We start from the raw sequence: 18,117 nt of genomic DNA, 5'->3' as shown, positions 1-18,117 counted from the left end.
CACAAAAGCCATCATATATGTAAATGAAAGACCGTGGCATATTTACAAAAGCAGGTAGCAGGCCAGATTTGGCCCATGGGTCATAATTTGTGGACCCATATACTAGACTAAAAGAGACTAAAGAGACACAGCAACCAAAAGCAATTTAAGAATCTAGATTGCATCCTATTGTTAAAAAAAGAACAGCAATTGGGACTTCCCTGGTGGCAAAGTGGTTAGGAATCCGCCTGCCAATGCAGGGGACACGGGTTCAATCCTGGGCCAGGAAGATCCCACATGCCACGGAGCAACTAAGCCCATGTGGCTACGGAGGGAAATTTAAATACACACTGGATAGCAAATGATGTAACAGAATTCGTATCAGTTTTCTTTAGGAGTTAGTCTAGTTCATTCACTTCGTAGGTGACCTAGAGGCCAAAAATAAGCTTTTTGTTCTGGAATCATCCCAAAGAGTACAAAATTTGCAGAACATGAAATGTGGAATTTATCCACATTTATGAGTTGGCTGAAGGTCAGTGGTTCTCAACCACAGGTTACTTTGCCCCTCAGGGGGCCTTGGCGATAGGAGGCATTTTTGATTGTCCCACCTGGATGGAGGGAGTGCTGCTGGCATCTCGTGAGTAGAGGCCAGGGATGTTGCTAAACATCCTGCAGTGCATAGGACGTCCCTGACCCCAACTGACAGCAGCCCTATGGTGGAGTAACTGAAGTATCTCTGGACGTGGATGTAAAGAGAGAAGACTTAGATTTGAATCCAGCCCTGCCACTTAAAGCTGAATAACCCTGGGCAAGTTGTTTGACCTTTCTTGAGCCTCAGTCTCCTCATCTATAAAGTGGGTATGCAGTGCCTCCCAGCTTACTTCACAGGCCCACTGCAAGCCCCTCTGAAAGAATGAATGGATGTGAACGCACCTCGTATATGACATAACGGTATATCTACTACACATGAGAGGCAGTGGGCGGGGCTTTGCCACTTTTATGATTAGGAGGCCAGAACAGTCCTACCTAAAGCAGAAAAGTAATAGCAAGTTGCAGCAGAATCTCTTGTAGGTTTGTTAACCACGGGCTTCTGAGCCCAACACCCCAAAATGATGGGTTGAGGCCCCATCATTTCTGTTTCTTAACAATCCCCATGTGATGTTGACACAGCTGCTCCCAGACCTAACTTTGAAAAATTGTGGTCTAGAGAGCCACTCTTGCCTTCTCATATCAACAGGGGGTAGCAGAGAGCAGCGAATATAGTCAGTCACCGGGGAAGCAGGTTGAAATCCTCATAAAACCTCTGTCGGTTTCAACCTAAAAATTGCAGGAGAAAGGGCTGAAATCATGAATTATTTAGATTTATATTCTCCTTGTGACCTTGGCAACAAGTCATTTAGCTTCTGCTGAATTGCTATCTGTAAAATGGGGGAAGTAACCTAAAAGATAGTGGGATGACTTGATTAATGTTTGCTGAGAATTAGAACTTCCAAAACAAATTTGAAATGTGCAGGTAATAAATTATTCTGGGAATTTCTTATTCCTAGGGCTCTTTATAAATGTCTGCATTTTAAACACTTCCGACTCATTCATAAACTTTTGTTGCCCTCGTTGAATTTTCAATTGTTTAACAGTTTAGAGGGCAATACTCTGAATGCATTCATTACATCTGGAATGTGTAATACCTCCAAACCTACGTGACAGGCTGAGGGCAGGTGAGAAGACAGTTATCCAGGGGGTGAAGGTGACTACCTTCTGATGGGGCTCCTGGCGGGTGGCAAATCCTTTAAGGTTTTTTCAGAGTGGTCCCAAAGCTGCTGGAATTCAGAGGCCCCTTCCCAGCAATCGCCTCTTACAGACTGATTTTGATCCTTCAACTGTCATTTACTGAGCACCAGTATGTCCCAGACTCCACTCTGGAGAGGACACAGTCGTGAAGAAGAGACAAGAGCTCTGCTTTCCTGGAGCTTGGGTTCTAGAGGTTCACTGCAGTGAGACAACTAACCTCTGGCCCGGAGTCCCCCATCTGGCCACCCCATTGGCCTCAGTCTAACCTGCAGAGGTGATTCCTCTGCCACTTAGAATTGCCATTCCTTTTACCTTCAAAATTCTGGAATAAAATTTGCTTTGGAGGGCTTCCTAGGTGGTGCAGTGGTTGAGAATCCGCCTGCCAATGCAGGGAACATGGGTTCGATCCCTGCTCCAAGAAGATCCCACATGCCGCGGAGCAACTAAGCCTGTGCGCCGCAACTACTGAGCCTGTGCTTTAGAGCCCGTGAGCCACAACTATTGAGCCCATGTGCTGCAACTACTGAAGCCCACGTGCCTAGAGCCCGTGCTCCACAACAAGAGAAGCCACAGCAATGAGGCGCCTGCGCACCACAATGAAGAGCAGCCCCCACTCACCGCAACTAAAAGAAAGCCCACGCACAGCAAAAAAGACCCAACACAGCCAATAAAATAAATAAATAATTTTATTAAAAAAAATTTGCTTTGGAGATCTTCATAGGCTTTTTGGAATTTAGGTGCCTTAATGGTATTTTTGTATTTAACCAATTTTAATTCTCTGTATAATTTTCCCACAGATATCATCACATCACCTCCCCAATCAAAATTTTTCTCAGAATTACAATGCAGTTGTCACTGTTAGTTGCGCTGTTGCAGGTTTTAATAATACAAATTAAATATCAAGACTTGAGTTTACCAAATCCTTAATTTTAAGGTGTTTATTAGAATAAATTCCTTTAGAGTGAAAAAAAAAAGTTGAACTGCTGATGAGAAGTGGCAGAAGGATTTTGTGGCTGTGGATACAATTTGAAATTTTCCTTTTTGGAATTGAGCAGAGGAAAATAGGACTTAAATCAAGACACCTGAGCTCCAGCCAGGCACTGTGACTCACGAGCTGTGTGGCCTGAAGTCGGGCATTTTCTCTCCCGGCACCAAAACCACCTCTGTAAAACAGAGGAAAGGACGAGGAAAGAGAAACTAACCTGGATGAACTCTAACCTCTCCTTGGGTTCTCACGCTCCACTGTGCAAAATGGGGAGAGTGATATTAGCCGGTTGCCTGACAGTGATGTCAGGAGGCTGTATTCTAAAGCAGGGGTTGACACACTACCATTTATGGGCCAAGTCTGCCTCCCTGCCTGTTTTTCTATGGCTCACAAGCTAGATTTGGTTTTGTTTTGTTTTTGGTTTTTAATTTTTTAAATTAATTTATTAGCTATGTTGGGTCTTTGTTGCTGCACACAGGTTTTCTCTGGGGCTACTCTTCATTGTGGTGCGTGGGCTTCTCAGTGTGGTGGCTTCCCTTGTGGAGCACGGGGTCTAGGTGCGTGGGCTTCAGTAGTTGTGGCACATGGGCTCAACAGTTGTGGCTCACAGGCTCAGTAGTTGTGACACATGGGCTTAGTTGCTCTGCGGCATGTGGGATCTTCCTGGAGCAGGAATCAAACCCGTGTCCCCTGCATTGGCAGGCGGATTCTTAACCACTATGCTACCAGGGAAGTGCTAAATTTGGTTTTTATATCTTTTAATGTTTGAAAAACTAAAGAGAATCGGATTTTGTGCCACATAAAAATTGTATGAAGTTCGAATCTCATATTGTCAGAGGAGGGCTTTGCACTCCAACAACAGCATTGAGTAGTCGGGACAGAGGCGGTGTGGTCTCCACAGCCCCAAATCTGTGCTATTTAGTTCTTGATCAAAGAAGATTGCTGATTTGAGCTCCATTCTGAATTGAATGGAGGAAAGAATTTCTCAGAGAATTTCAGTTCCTTGAAATGTAATTTTCTCTTTTTTAAAAAATTTATTTATTTGACTGTGTTGGGTCTTAGCTGTGGCATGCGGGATCTTGGTTGCAGTATGTGGGATCTTTCACTGCAGCGCTCAGGTTCTTCTTTGTGGCGCGCAGGCTTTCTCTAGTTGTGGTGCGTGGGCTTAGTTGCCCTGTGGGTTGTGGGATCTTAGTTCCCTGACCAGGCATCGATCCCACATCCCCTGCATTGGAAGGAGCATTTTTAACCACTGGACCACCAGGGAAGTCCTGAAATTTAATTTTCTTAATTGAGCAGTTTGAGCTCTTACCCTCAATCTCACGTCACATTATTCTGTGATGACAACAAAAGCTGTAATTATCAGACATAGTGAGCTGAGTGTACAGTGCCTATGAACTGCTCTGGGGAAACATCAAAAAAGACCTTTCTGAAGAAAAAAAAATCTAATGACCCTCGCAGGACAAATTACAAGTAGAGTCACAACATGAAGAACCAAGTGATGAAGGATTTCATAAACCCAAAAGCACCAACCATAAAGAAAATGATTGATATATCGAATGTCACAATTTTAAAGTTTTGTACGAAAAACGTGCCACAAACTTCTTGTCTAAAGACCCACAGAATTCTCATACTGTTCTAGTGAAAGTGCAAGGTGGGAAACAATTCAGCAGTTTGGGAAACAGTTTGGCAGTTTCTTATAAAAATAAATATACAGGACTTCCTAGGTGGTGCAGTGGTTAAGAATCTGCCTGTCAATGCAGGGGACACGGGTTGGATCCCTGCTCCAGGAAGATCCCACATGCCACGGATCAACTAAGCCTGTGTGTCGCAACTATTGATCCTGTGCTCTAGAGCCCATGAGCCACAGCTACTGAGCCTGTGTGCTGCAACTACTGAAGCCCATGCACCTAGAGCTCATGTGCCGCAACAAGAGAAGCCACCATGAGGAGCCTGCACACCACAATGAAGAGTAGCCCCCGCTCGCCGCAACTAGAGAAAGGCTGTGTGAAGCATCAAAGACCCAACTCGGCCAATAAATAAATAAATAAACATTTTTTAAAATTAAAAAAATATAAATATACATATTCCATATCACTTGGACCTTCTACTCTTAGGTATTTACCTGAGAGATTAAGACATATGTTCATACAATGACATGTATGTAAATGTTCATGATAATGTTATTTGTAATAGCCACAAAACTAGAAACAGCCTAAATTTCCATCAACTAGTGAATGGATAAATAAATGTGGTATGTTCACATAATGAAATACTACTTGACAATAAAAAGCAATAAACTACTGATAGATGGAAGAACATGGATGAATTTCAAAAGCATTTTGCTAAATGAAATAAGCCAGATATGCTGAAGGAGTCTATATGATATTCTGTAAAAAAGCAGAACTATAGTGACTGAGAGCAGATCTGTGCTTGCCTCGCACTAGTGGTGTGGGAGGGACAGAGACTAGGGGCACAAGAGGACTTTGGGGGCAAAGGAAAAATTTTATGGCATGATTATAGTGGTTGGACAATTGTTTCCATTTGTCAGATATCACGTTGTAGGCTTAAAATGGTTAAATATATTTTGTAGAAATATACCTCATTAAAGCTGATTGAGAATGGAAAAGTACAGACTGGAAGAAGAAATTTACAATACATGTAACTGATAAAAGATTAGCACCCAGGTTATATAAAGAACTGTTAGGGAGGGACTTCCCTGGTGGCCCAGTGGGTAAGGCTCCGTGCTCCCAATGCGGGAGGCCTGGGTTCAATCCCTGGTCAGGGAACTAGATCCTGCGTGCCACCACTAAGCGTTTGCATGCCACAATGAAGATCCAGCATACCGGAACTAAGACCCGGTGCAGCCTAAAGAAAGGAAGAAAGAAAGAATTGTTAGGGAAATGCAAATCATCACACAACCAGACATTATTTTATACCCACCAGATCGTCAATGAAAAAAATCTGACAAAATCAAGTGTTGGCGAAAGTGAGAACACCAGAACACTTACACTTTGCTGTTGGGAGTTTAAATTGGAACAGTTGTTTTGGGGGACAATCTGGCATTATCTGGTGAAGTTGAAGGTGCACACACTTATGATCTAGCAGTCTCACTCCTTGGTGTCGAATGCCCCAGAGAAACTGTTGCACACCTGTCTCCAGGCGCCACGGGCAAGAAGGTTCAGCGTAATGGGAAGACCAAGCTCCTGTCCCTCCCCGGTAAAATGGCTAAATTCGTTGTGACATATAATGGAATACTAATTGTCAGTGAAAGTGAATGAATCTACAGCTGTAAACACCCAGAGGGAAGACTTGCCAATGTAATACTGACAGAAAAAAGAAAAGTGCAAAAGTATACCTGCAATATGATACCATTTACATAAAGTTTTCAAAAGCACGGAAAACTAAACAATATGGGAATATATAAAAACATATGTAATAAGCCTATGCAAAAGAAGGTAAAAGAACTGCTCTATGAAGCTCAGCACAGTGGTTTCCTCTGGGGAGGAGGAATGGAGTCGGCGGGGAGCAGCACTCAGGGGTCTTCCACAGCCCCGGCCATGTTTTATTAAGTTGACTGATAGGTTTGCTTTATTATTATTCTTTATGTTCTAGCTACACGCTATATGTATCTTTAGCAGTTTTAAATATTACTTTAAAAAAATTTTATTTTATATTCGACTGTAGTTGGTTTACAATGCTGTGTTTGTTTTAGGTACACAGCAACCTGATTCAGTTATACATATACACATATCTATTCTTTTTCGGATTTTTTCCCCATACAGGTTATTATAGAGTATTGAGTAGAGTTTCCTGTGCTATACAGTGGGTCCTTGTTGGTTATTCTATATAGTAGTGTGTATATGTTAATCCCAAATTCCTAATTTATCCCCCCCCTTGGTAACCATAAGTTTGTTTTCTGTGTCTGTGAGTCTGTCTCTGGTTTGTAAATAAGTTCATTTGTATCATTTTTTAAGATCCCACATATAAGTGATATCATATGATATTTGTCTTTCTCTGTTTGACTTAGTATGATAATCTCTAGGTCCATCCATGTTGCCACAAAGGGCATTATTTCATTCTTTTTTTATAAAATATTACTTATTTTTTAAGGGGAATAAGATAATTTCTAAAAAGAATTTTAAAATAAAGATAACTCAGTAGAAAAAATTGGCAAAGTCTTGTGAACAGACAATCCACAGGAAACCCAAATGCCAGTACACAGATGAAAAGATGTTCAACCACACTAGTAATTGGAGGAATGCAAATGAAGAGAACAAAGATATGTCAGCCTTAAGCCATTGGTTACAGTACGATAATATTTAGGTAAAAATTTTAAACATTTAAAACAATACTGTAAGTTGTTTATGCTTATGCATGAGCTTAAAGAATAGAAACACGCCTGCGAATGGTACACATCAAATTCAGGGTAGTGGGTATCTCTAACAGTGGAGAGAAACGCATGGGATTAGGGAGGCCTGTAAAGGAGTTTTCGCTGAATCTGTAACATTTTATTGCTAAAGAAAAAAGAACGGAAACAAATAGAGCAAAATGAAGATTTACTCAGTCTGGCACTTCATTTGTTTTTCTCTCCACCATATTATATGTTTGAAAATTTTTACAACTTTTTAAAAGAATGAGTTCTTGGGAATTCCCCAGCGGTACAGTAGTTAGGACTCTGCTCTCTCACTGCCAAGAGCTCAGGTTCAATCCCTGGTCAGGGAACTAAGATCCCGCAAGCTGTGCAGCACAGCCAAAATAAATAAATAAATAAAAGAACGAGTTCTTAACAATCTTTTCATTTCTCATGTGTGGTCTGAACAACAATAGGAAAGAAATATAAGCTCTTTCATTCAAAACTGTCTAGAGCTTTGAAACCCGAAGCCCTGACCTCTAGGCCTTTTCCTGCAAAGTCCACCCTTGAATTTTTGAGAAAAAAAATTGTTTATTGGATTACAGTTGACTTACAATGTTGTGTTAGTTTCAGGTGTACAGCAAAGTGATTCAGTTATACATACACAGGTATCTATCTTTTTTTTTCAGATTCTTTTCTCATACAGGCTATTGCAGAATATTGAATAGAGTTACCTGTTCCACACAGTAGGTCCTTGTTTTTACCTATTTTTATATGTAGTAGTGTGTTTATGTCAATCCCTATCTCCCAATTTATCTCTCCCCTCACCGTTTCCCCTTTGGTAACCATAAGTTTCTTTTTGAAGTCTGTGAGTCTATTTCTGTTTTGTAAATAAGTTCATTTGTACCATTTTTTTAGATTCCACATCTAAGTGATATCATATATTTGTCTTCCTCTGTCTGACGTACTTCCCTTAGTGTAATGATCTGCAGCTCCATTCATGTTGCTGCAAATGACATTATTTCATTCTTTTTAATGGCTGAGTAATATTCCATTGTATATATGCACCACATCTTCTTTATCCATTCCTCTGTCGATGGACAGTTAGGTTGCTTCCGTGTCTTGGCTATTGTAAACAGTGCTGCAGTGAACATTGGGGTGCATGTATCCTTTCAGACCATGTTTCTCTCTGGATATATGCCCAGGAGTGGGATTGCTGGATCATAAGGTAGCTGTCTAGTTTTTTCAGGAACCTCCATAGTGGTTGTACCAATTTACATTCCCACCAACAGTGTGGGAGGGTTCCCTTTTCTCCATACCCTCTCCAACATTTATTATTTGTAGACTTTTTGATGTTGTCCATTCTGACTGGTGTGAGGTGATACCTCATAGTAGTTTTGATTTTCATTTCTCTAATAATTAGCAATAATTAGCATTTTTTCATGTGCTTTTTGGTCATCTGTATATCTTCTGTAGAGAAATGTCTGTTTAGATCTTCCACCCATGTTTTGATTAGGTTGTTTGGTTTTTTGATATTGAGCTGTATTGAGCTGTTTGTATATTTGGGAGATGAATCCCTTCCTGGTCACACTGTTTGCAAATACTTTCTCCCATTCTCTAGGTTCTCTTTTCATTTTGTTTATGGTTTCCTTTGCTGAACATAAGCTTTTACGTTTAATTAGGTCTCATTTTTTTTTCATTACTCTAGGAGACTAGTCCAAAAAGATATTGCTTCAATTTATGTCAAAGAGTGTTGTGCCTTTGTTTTCCCCAGAGGAACCACTTTTGATGTTGTCATCTGGCAGAGGAGAGCAGACCCAGTGTGAAAACAAAAGAAAAGCAGAGTTCAAGTCGTTTTGTCTTTGAGCAAGGGAAGAACTTTTGTGTGGCTTTTCAGCGTGAAGAGCATGGGCGTTTCAGGCAGCTGAGAGCACGTGTTGCTGTTTTTCCCGTGGTCATTGCCTGTGCAGCCTAGAGCCTGGACATTTCACGGAGAAGGAAAAGTGGAGGCAGAGTGCGCTCTGTGAAAGAGAACACAGGTTTAGAACGCTCCTCTACTGGGACCCTTTCGATTTAGGCTTGCCTTGAATTTATTGTTTCACAGTCAGTCCAGGCCACTCTGACGTGTCCAACATGAGGCTGTCTCATCACGGCTATTGCTGCTCTAACAGTTTTGCAATGTGTCCCCCTGAGAGAAGTGTTTGGGACTTAATCTGATCATAACCATGTTATTTTAGAATCTTAAAGTGGGTAAATGGGAGCAAAAAGGAGAAAGCAAAGATCCCCACTGTGGCTTAAGTCAGGAGGCCCCCCGCAGCACCAGCCTCCTTAAGAAATCATAGGAAGCATATTTTGTAGAAAACAGAGGGCAAAGTAAACCCTCCCATTTTTTTAAACAAAATTGCTGCATCCTGACATGAGGTAGATTATGTAAGATGCTTCTTGATTATTTAAGAATCATCCTGTTTGCCTGGCATCTCCTTAGGGTTAAAGAAAGAGAGCTAAAAAGTATACCCTGACTATTATACATTGGTTTTGGTTTCAGACTTTGGATGACCCTCTAAGTGTAGAAAATGGTCTAATTTCCTCATTGTCAAGTTCATCTGCCTCATCCCTGGTTTACTATGCATGTAAACTAGATATACCTTTTTGTTTTTAAACTTCAGACACCATATACACTTGATTTTCCAAAAAAATAGGTTTTTTTTCTAAGTGTTGGGAAAGTATTGGAAAGAAGAATAGTGAATGAAGCCTAGAGCCATAAAAGCATCTGTACTCCTTCCTAAGTTCTTGCTATTTACAAGCAATTAAGGCAACTTTATCCTTGGAAATGGGAATTAACATTTGGCAATTTGAAAGTCTTTCTTTCTGCAAAAATACCCCATGATTTATAGAGTTAGAACAATAGCAGCAACTCAGTGCACTATGGCTCTTCAAATGATTCCAAGACCTCTGACTGGTCCTACAACAAAGGGAACAATTGGGAATATTTGAGGGTGCAGAGCCCAACTTCCTTCTTCAGAAGGCTTCTCCTCAGTACACTGGGCTGAAATCGAGCCAGGCTAAATCAAGAGGGGTTACCAGATATTCCCCATGTAACAGGTGATCTTTAGTGTTAGCTGAAAATGACTCTTTGGGGGACTCAGATAAAATCTCAGTTGTCGATTCTGTTCCCAGCAATAAGATGGACCAGATGCTCAAAGAAATTCCTCCCATTACAACTCAACTGAAAATATTGAGTAAGGTATAAAAACATGTTTTTAATGTATGATCAAGCTGGCAGAAAACTGAGATGCTTTCATGACCAGAACCTATCTCAAAACACACAGATCTATAGAAAACAGGAGAACTCAAACAATGCAGCCAGAGTTCTTTCTGGGGGTACACACACACCCTAGGGAGTTAGAGCCTCAGTTTAAAGGCTTGCTCTTTGGGTTAAAGGTAAACAAATGAAGACTGGGCAGGATGGGAGGACATTCCCCTACCCCCGTTGTTGCATAAAGCCAGAATTCTGGAATGATATCCTCGATGGGTGAAATAGAGAAAAATCAAGCTTCCTTGGTGGTGCAGTGGTTAAGAACCCACCTGCCAATGCAGAACACACAGGTTCAAGTCCTGGTCCAGGAAGATCCCACATGCCTCAGAACTACTAAGCCCATGTGCCACAACTACTGAGCCTGCGAGCCACGACTACTAAGCCCACATGCTGCAAATACTGAAGCCCAGGGGCCTAGAGCCTGTGCTCCACAAGATAAGCCACCACAATGAGAAGCCCATGCACCACAACGAAGAGTAGCCCCTGATCACTGCAACTAGAGAAAGCTCACTCACAGCAACTAAGACCCAATGCAGCCAAAACTAAAAACTAAATAAATAAATAAAATAAAATTAAATTAAATTAAATTAAACTAAAAGAAATAGAGAAAAATCTACCCCATTGAGGTAGAGAGGGAGATGTTTGGCTGAGCTGGCTCGGGACTCGGGTGGTGGGGGTGGAAGGGAGGAATGAAATGAACAGTTCCCTCTGAGGGTTCCTAACCACAAGCCTGTGCTCACGTGGTTTTAGAATTAGTATTCACACTGAAAAAACTCATAGTTAAACATTTCATTTAAAGTGGCCCTCGGTGAGTAATGGCTCCACATACCTGGCAGAAGTACTAACAAACGTTCTCTTCAGGAACTCTAAGCTTTAGAGAATTTCCACAGATAAAATCTCAAGAAATATGGGATCATGATTAAAAAACAAAACACCTCTGCCAACAATCCTTCATGAAGGAGTCAGCAGAAATGATAAAAGAGCCAGGCTGGCAACCGCTGAAGATATTACAATGATCAGATACAAAACATACATTTAGTATGTCATACATTGCATGCTATAGAAGAGGAAATTGAAAGTATGTGGAGGGAATAAGAGACAATCAACATTGGCTAAATGGACTTGTTTCTAAAAGCTCTAGAAATGAGAACCACAGTACTTAAACAGTGAGCAGAGTTTCTGTTACTGTTGTTTTGCTGTTACTTTTTAAAGTAGAAAGTTTCAAATGCATACAGAAGGAGAAAGAAACCACTATAAAGATATAATCTAGCTTCAACAATTATTCAACCTTAGGTTTTTGCTTGTTTCTTTGCTTTCAAGACAGGAAGCTTTCCCTGACCTCACCTACCCAGTCTGGGTTAGTAATTCTACTAACTGCTGCCACGGCAGCCTGTATTTAACCCATCATAGCCCTTATCACACGAGAGGGTAATTGCCTGGCTTTTGTTGTTATTGTTGTTGTTTATTTGTCTCCTCAACCAGGAAGGAAACCCCCCGAGGCCAAGGATCCTGTCTGCAGCACCTGGAACAGTGCCTGGCATATAGCAGGTACTGGAAAGTATGTTTAGGATAAATGAATATCATAGAGCCATGCAAATGCTAAAAATGTTATTGGTCCCTAAAAGGCTATGCACTTGATGTTGTCACCTTGATCTTGACAGTAGCAGCTGCATCAGCAGCAAATAAGGACCAAGACAGCCAAAAGGGAATGCAGGATCCCCAGAAGCCACTCACACAATGACTGGACTCCTAGGACTCCTAGGGAGCTAAGAAAGCCCCTCTGTATTTTTTTTAAATTTTTATTTATATTTTTAAATTTATTGGCTGCATTGGGTCTTTGTTGCTGCGCGTAGGCTTTCTCTAGTTGCAAAGAGCAGGGGCTACTCTTGTTGCAAAGCACAGGCTCTAGGCTCATGGGCTTCAGTAGTTGTGGCACGTGGGCTCAGTAGTTGTGGCTCAGGGGCTCTAGAGCACAGACTTAGCAGTTTTGGTGGCAGGGCTCAGTTGCTCTGAGGCATGTGGGATCTTCCTGGAACAGGGGTCCAACCCCTGTCCCCTGCATTGGCAGGAAGATTCTTAACCACTGTGCCACCAGGGAAGCCCCACCCCTCTGTGTTTTAAGAAGCCTGAATGGACCACCTGGATCGCTCCTAAACTCATTGGTTACACTTCTCAGAATTTTTTGTGGCCTGAATTTGTGAAGCCACAGAAGTGATAGGAGGATTGATCTGCGGCCACAGTGGGAATGAATGTGTATTGTCACTTGCTGTCCTTAGGTGTGGCCCAAGGCTGCGCTGTTGTCAAGGTGAGATTCCCAGGGTTCAACCTGGCCACTCTGTGAAGTGTCCTCTCAGCTCCTCCCGGCACCCTTCTGCCGCGGGGACTCTGAGCCAGGCTGAAAGCACCCGAGGCTGGGGTCCAGGCAGAGGAAGGCTCTGCGGGTGAGGATGCTGAGCCTGGTTGCTCTGAAGCAGCCCTGGGAGGTTAGCTGTCAGGGCTTACCCTCGTGTGCTCTTCCGAATTACTCAGGTCTCTGCGTAATTACGAAAGGGAGGAAAGTCATAAAACTGGGATCAAAGAAAGGAAAAGCGCAGCCGAATCTTTGCTGGATCGTCAACGCATCTGAACAGAAGAAATCAGAGGCTCATCGGAAATCAGGTTTGGGCTTAAGGAGAACAGCTCAGGGTCTTGTAGGGGTGGGGTTAGGGAGTGGAGCTCGGATTTGGTTTGGGGGTCAGGAGGGCCACAGAGCCTCCGAGTCATTATTTAATACCACAGAAGGAGGTTCACGGGGCTGGGGATGTCGTTGGTCACTCACTCAAAAGGGTTGTGTTAAAAAGAAGGGGGGGGGGTTGTGTAATCTCAGGAGAAAGGTGTCCTGTTATTAATAATGTTTCAGGTTCCTTGAGGAACTTCACAGTCTGGATAGCAGCAGGGCTGAGAGGCAGACTCAGGGGCCTTGCTCATTAGATATGTGAAGCTGAGATAAATATCTCTGAAACCCCTTTATCTGAAGAGTTGCTCCTGGAGGAGGAGGGATATCAAAGCCGCTTCTCCGCGTGAACTGACCACGTGCCTCCAGTTCTTCATGCGCGAGTGGGACTTTCAATTCTCAAAGACATGATTCCAAAACAGCAGTTTCTCCTTATCTGTGAGTTCAGAGACCAGGCTCGTCAGCACCAAGTCCTTAAAGTTAATTAACAAAAGCAGTTTTTACAGGTCTTTCTTCCTACCTGGTAAAGACTCAGGGGAAACGTCTGTTACCCATTAGAGAAGTTCTCAGAAATGCGCAATGCCCCAGCTTGAGAACAGAGCCTTCTGCTATTGGGCTTGGAGTTTCTTTACAGCCCTCGGTTGTTTTCTAAAGGCAGAATCAAAAGGGGAGGATGGTTTGATAATCTCTCTCTTTGGGGCACTGAGAATGGAGGGCTGAAGCGGCGTCCTGAGGGAGTCAGGAATTATAAATTAACCAGCGTCCGTGACTACAAGGACTTTTGAGTGCGTGGATCTTAATAACATCCTTGGTGTGTTAATTGAGGAACCTCCTGTTTGTTCTGTTAGCAGCAAAGCCAAGAGGTTCCTGAAGTTGTTTTCTGGAGCTTCGTGGGGAGGTAGGAAGGTAGGAAGCTGCAGTCACAGAAAAGTCCTCTGCAGCTAGCCCCAGGGACTGGGGAGAGGGCAGCGGTGCTGGTTTGGGAGGTGACACCAGAGGTACCTAAGGGACCTGCTTCAAAGAGAACAGAGAGGAAGAACAGCGCAGGCTGAACTAGAGAAAGGCTGAGCAAGTTTTCCTGGCGCAGGTAACACTGCAACTCGCACATCACTGTTTAATAAATGAATGACTGAATTCATATAGTTTGGGGACTAGGAAGTTTATCAAGTCCAGCCTTTGCTTACCCCATGCGTGAATTTACTATGCATCTGTGTTTCCTAATTTCTGGACCTTTTGGTTGCAAAGGATGTCCTGCAATTCAATACAATTTTATTTAAAAGGATTGTTTCGCTCATTGCAGCTTTTTGTCATGCGTGTATTCAATGACTAATATTTAAAGAGCGACAATTTTTAGTTGTTCGTCATAACTAAATAGGTGGGGACCACTTCTCTCCAGCTCAGCGATCCTTCCCAACCTCACAGGGCAGCTTATTCCACAACTGGGCAGTTGCAGCTGTTGGTGAATATTCCTGCCTCGTTTAAGTTTCATCCTTTTTCTCAGATTTCCATTCTCTTTGTACTGTTTCTGCCCTTGAGACTTTGCAGAGGGTAGGGCTAGGATTAAAATTACTTCTTTTATAAATCTAATTAATTCTAGATATGCTGTTTGTGCATTTCTATTTTAAAATTATTTTGTCCTCCTCTTTGTAAATCTCCTAATTGGTAGAGGGAAAATCCTTTTAGGGAGAAGTTCAGCAACAGGGACTCATTGTTTTATAAACCTAGGAGCAGGCGCTGTCTGTCTCCCCTTACCCCAAGCTCCCAGAGGAGCATGGAGTCTGCATTGCCTGCCTGCTCAGATATTTTTCTGTTGGTTTGTCAGTCATGCCCTCTGTGCTGTAAGGACAGGGAGTCCAACCTGGAGGGGACTTTGAAGTCTGCGATGCAATGAATTGTTGGTGTCCCGGGAAGCATGGAGCTGTGGTTTGAGGGCATCTCAGAGCGCCGCCAGGGGTCTCTCAAGTAGGAGGCTTCTATGTGGGAAGAACCTCCTCCACCTTTTCTGCTATGAGCCTGTTTGTTGGGCCAAAGTGTAGGCTCACATTCACACCTCTTGCCTTAGGCAGCATGGTTTCCTCAGATTTAAGAACCATTGCTCATTCCAGAGCTGGGCCTTTGGACACCCACGTGGTTCTCTTGGTTTCCTGGCCACTGGCGGGCAACCAGGCTATCACTTCTCCTACAGCCCAGAGGAATTGGTAGGGACCTAAAGGCTACCAGCCTGTCTTGTACTCATCTTCACAATGAAGGGTGTACTTTCTTCTCACACTGATGTGCAGTTTGCATACAATGGGTCATTCTCAGTAGACTTGTGATTCACTACCTCCCAAAGGACTCTCACCAAGGTTTCAGCCAATAAACATTCCAGTGCCAGGTGCTGGGCTAAGGTGGGGAGGGGAAAGGTGAATAGTTCCTGTCCCCCAGGAGCTTCCAGACAGAAGGAGAGATGATGATTAGAGTAAATGTCATCAATATCATATATTTGTATTTGAAAGTCCAAAATGTTATGGGGTCACATCAGCAGTTCTGTAGGAGCTGGCAAAGGCTCTAAGAGGAGGTAATAAATAAAAGGCCCAGGGACATTAAGTAACTTTGGTCTTACACTGCTAGTAAACAAGAGCTGGAAATAAATCTAAGTCTTTCCAATGGGTTATCATCCAATCAAACATGATAAATTTTAAAGACATTTATGAACAAAGGGATGAAGGGTTTCTGAAGGGGTTTCTGAAGGAATTTCTGAGTTTGTCATGAGCAAAGGTGGAAGAAGGGCACTCTAAAAAATAGAATGTACTAGTATGTGCAGGGCTTCCCTGGTAGTGCAGTGGTTAAGAATCCACCTGCTAACACAGGGGACATGGGTTCGAACCCTGGTCCGGGAAGATCCCATGTGCTGCGTAGCAACTAAGCCTGTGTGCCACAACTATTGAGGCTGCACTCTAGAGCCTGTGAGCCACAACTACTGAAGCCCACGTGCCTAGAGCCCGTGGTCCACCACAAGACAAGCCACAGCAATGAGAAACCTGCGCACCACAATGAAGAGTAGCCTATGCTCGCCGCAACTAGAGAAAGCCCAAGTACAGCAATGAAGACCCAACACAGCCAATAAATTAATAGAAAAAATAGTATGTGCAAAGCTCAGCATGAAAAGGTTATGGTGTGTTTGGAATAGAGCAAAAAGCAGATGACGCTACAATAACTTTAGTTAGCAGCATGGAGTATGGAAAGAATAGAAGCAGACTGGAGACGGAAGAGCTAGGTAGGAGGCTGTCCCAGTAACTCGCCAAAAGCTATCAAGGGCTCAGACTAAGGAAGGAGCAGTGGGAATGAAGACGAGAAGTTGGATTCAAAAAGTATTTTAGAGGTAGCTTAAGCAGGATTTGACAATGGAATAGTTGTTGCAGGAAGATCCTGCAGTGAATGCAGTCCAGAATTTAGGAGATTTGGGGGGTGGGGGATGATGACCCATTAAATGAGATGGCAAATGCAGATGGGAAAGCAGGTTTGGGATGTTCAGAAAAAACAGTGGAAACACAGAACTGATGGCAAGTGCTGGGAGAAGCACCAAATCCATGCCTATGGGAAATGGAAGTGATGAGGATGATACTTAACTGTATCTGAAACACTTTATTCATTTTTTAAAAAAATTTTTTAAATATTTGGATTTAAACATTATTTTTTAATTAATTTTTTTGCTGCGTTGGGTCTTTGTTGCTGCACACGGGCTTTCTCTAGTTGCAGCAAGCAGGGGCTACTCTTCATTGTGGTGTGTGGACTCATTGAGGTAGCTTCACTTGTTGCAGAGCATGGGCTCTAGGCATGTGGGCTTTAGTAGTTGCGGCACACAGGCTCAATAGTTGTGGCTTACGGGCTCTAGAGAGCAGGCTCAATAGTTGTGGCGCACAGGCTTAGCTGCTCTGCAGCATGTGGGATCTTCTTGGAACAGGGCTCGAACCCATGTTCCCTGCATTGGCAGGTGGAGTCTTAGCCACTGCACCACCTAGGAAGTCCCCTCTTTATTCTTATTTTCAAAAGAAAAAACTTGAAGCAATTGTGAATATTTGGGGTGGTACACACACGTGCTTAGTTTTTGTAGTTTTTAATTTAAAAAATTAATGCTTGGTGTTATTTCTTTCAAAGAAATTAAGTAACATATCAAGCACTTGGAGTACCTACTATGTGCTTGGCACTGTTCCAGGCATGTGAGATATTTGCCCCCTACTACTAGCCTCTTCCTTTCAGAAGTTACCAGGCTGGAGTTCAGAAACAGCTTCTGGTTCCAGCTCGGCCACAGGCAAGTCACTTTTCCTGTCTGGGTCTCTTTCAGCTCTCACGATTCAATACTGCAGCTGCAACTCAGCATTCCTTATTCTCACCGAGGCGAGCCCCACAGTGCAGTCGACTGGCCTGAAATAACTCCATTCGGGGAGTGTACCTGAAGGGCTGACCTACTAAAAACGTTTTCCAAATGGTCCTTTACACCTCTGCCTCCCACCCAACCCCAGCCCAAGACAACACATTTTCCTCATGGGATTTCAAATTTGCAAGGGAATCTTGATAACTTCTTCCGTAATGGGCTCTGTCCTGATTCCAATCTAATCAACAGAAGCAACTTCCGTACTTTCCGCTTTAGGTGCTGGGGAGAGAAGAGTTAAAAACAAAAATTTCTGCCTTCAACGCCGTCTACATTCCAGTGAATGGAGACATCAAGGGAAGATAATAATTCAAGGATGACACAACGTGCCACTACAGCGCAGGGCAGCACCAGATGAATAATGAAATAGGAGTCCTCAGACTGCTGTAAAACCTAATCGCTAATCCGTAAATTCTTCCGGGTCACGGTCGGGTTACCATCCTCCTCCCGCCTGGGTTTCTTACCCCACCACGGCCCCACCTCCGGGCCCTGGCCACGCCCACACGCCTGACGTCAATTTTCCAAGCCCTGCCGCCTGGACCTAGCCTATCGGAAGCCGCAGGCGCGTTCG

Source organism: Hippopotamus amphibius, chromosome 4, assembly GCF_030028045.1.
Source record: "Hippopotamus amphibius kiboko isolate mHipAmp2 chromosome 4, mHipAmp2.hap2, whole genome shotgun sequence".
NCBI lineage: Eukaryota > Metazoa > Chordata > Mammalia > Artiodactyla > Hippopotamidae > Hippopotamus > Hippopotamus amphibius.
The sequence above is the reverse complement of the archived record's forward strand: the minus strand, read 5'-3'. Positions refer to the sequence as shown.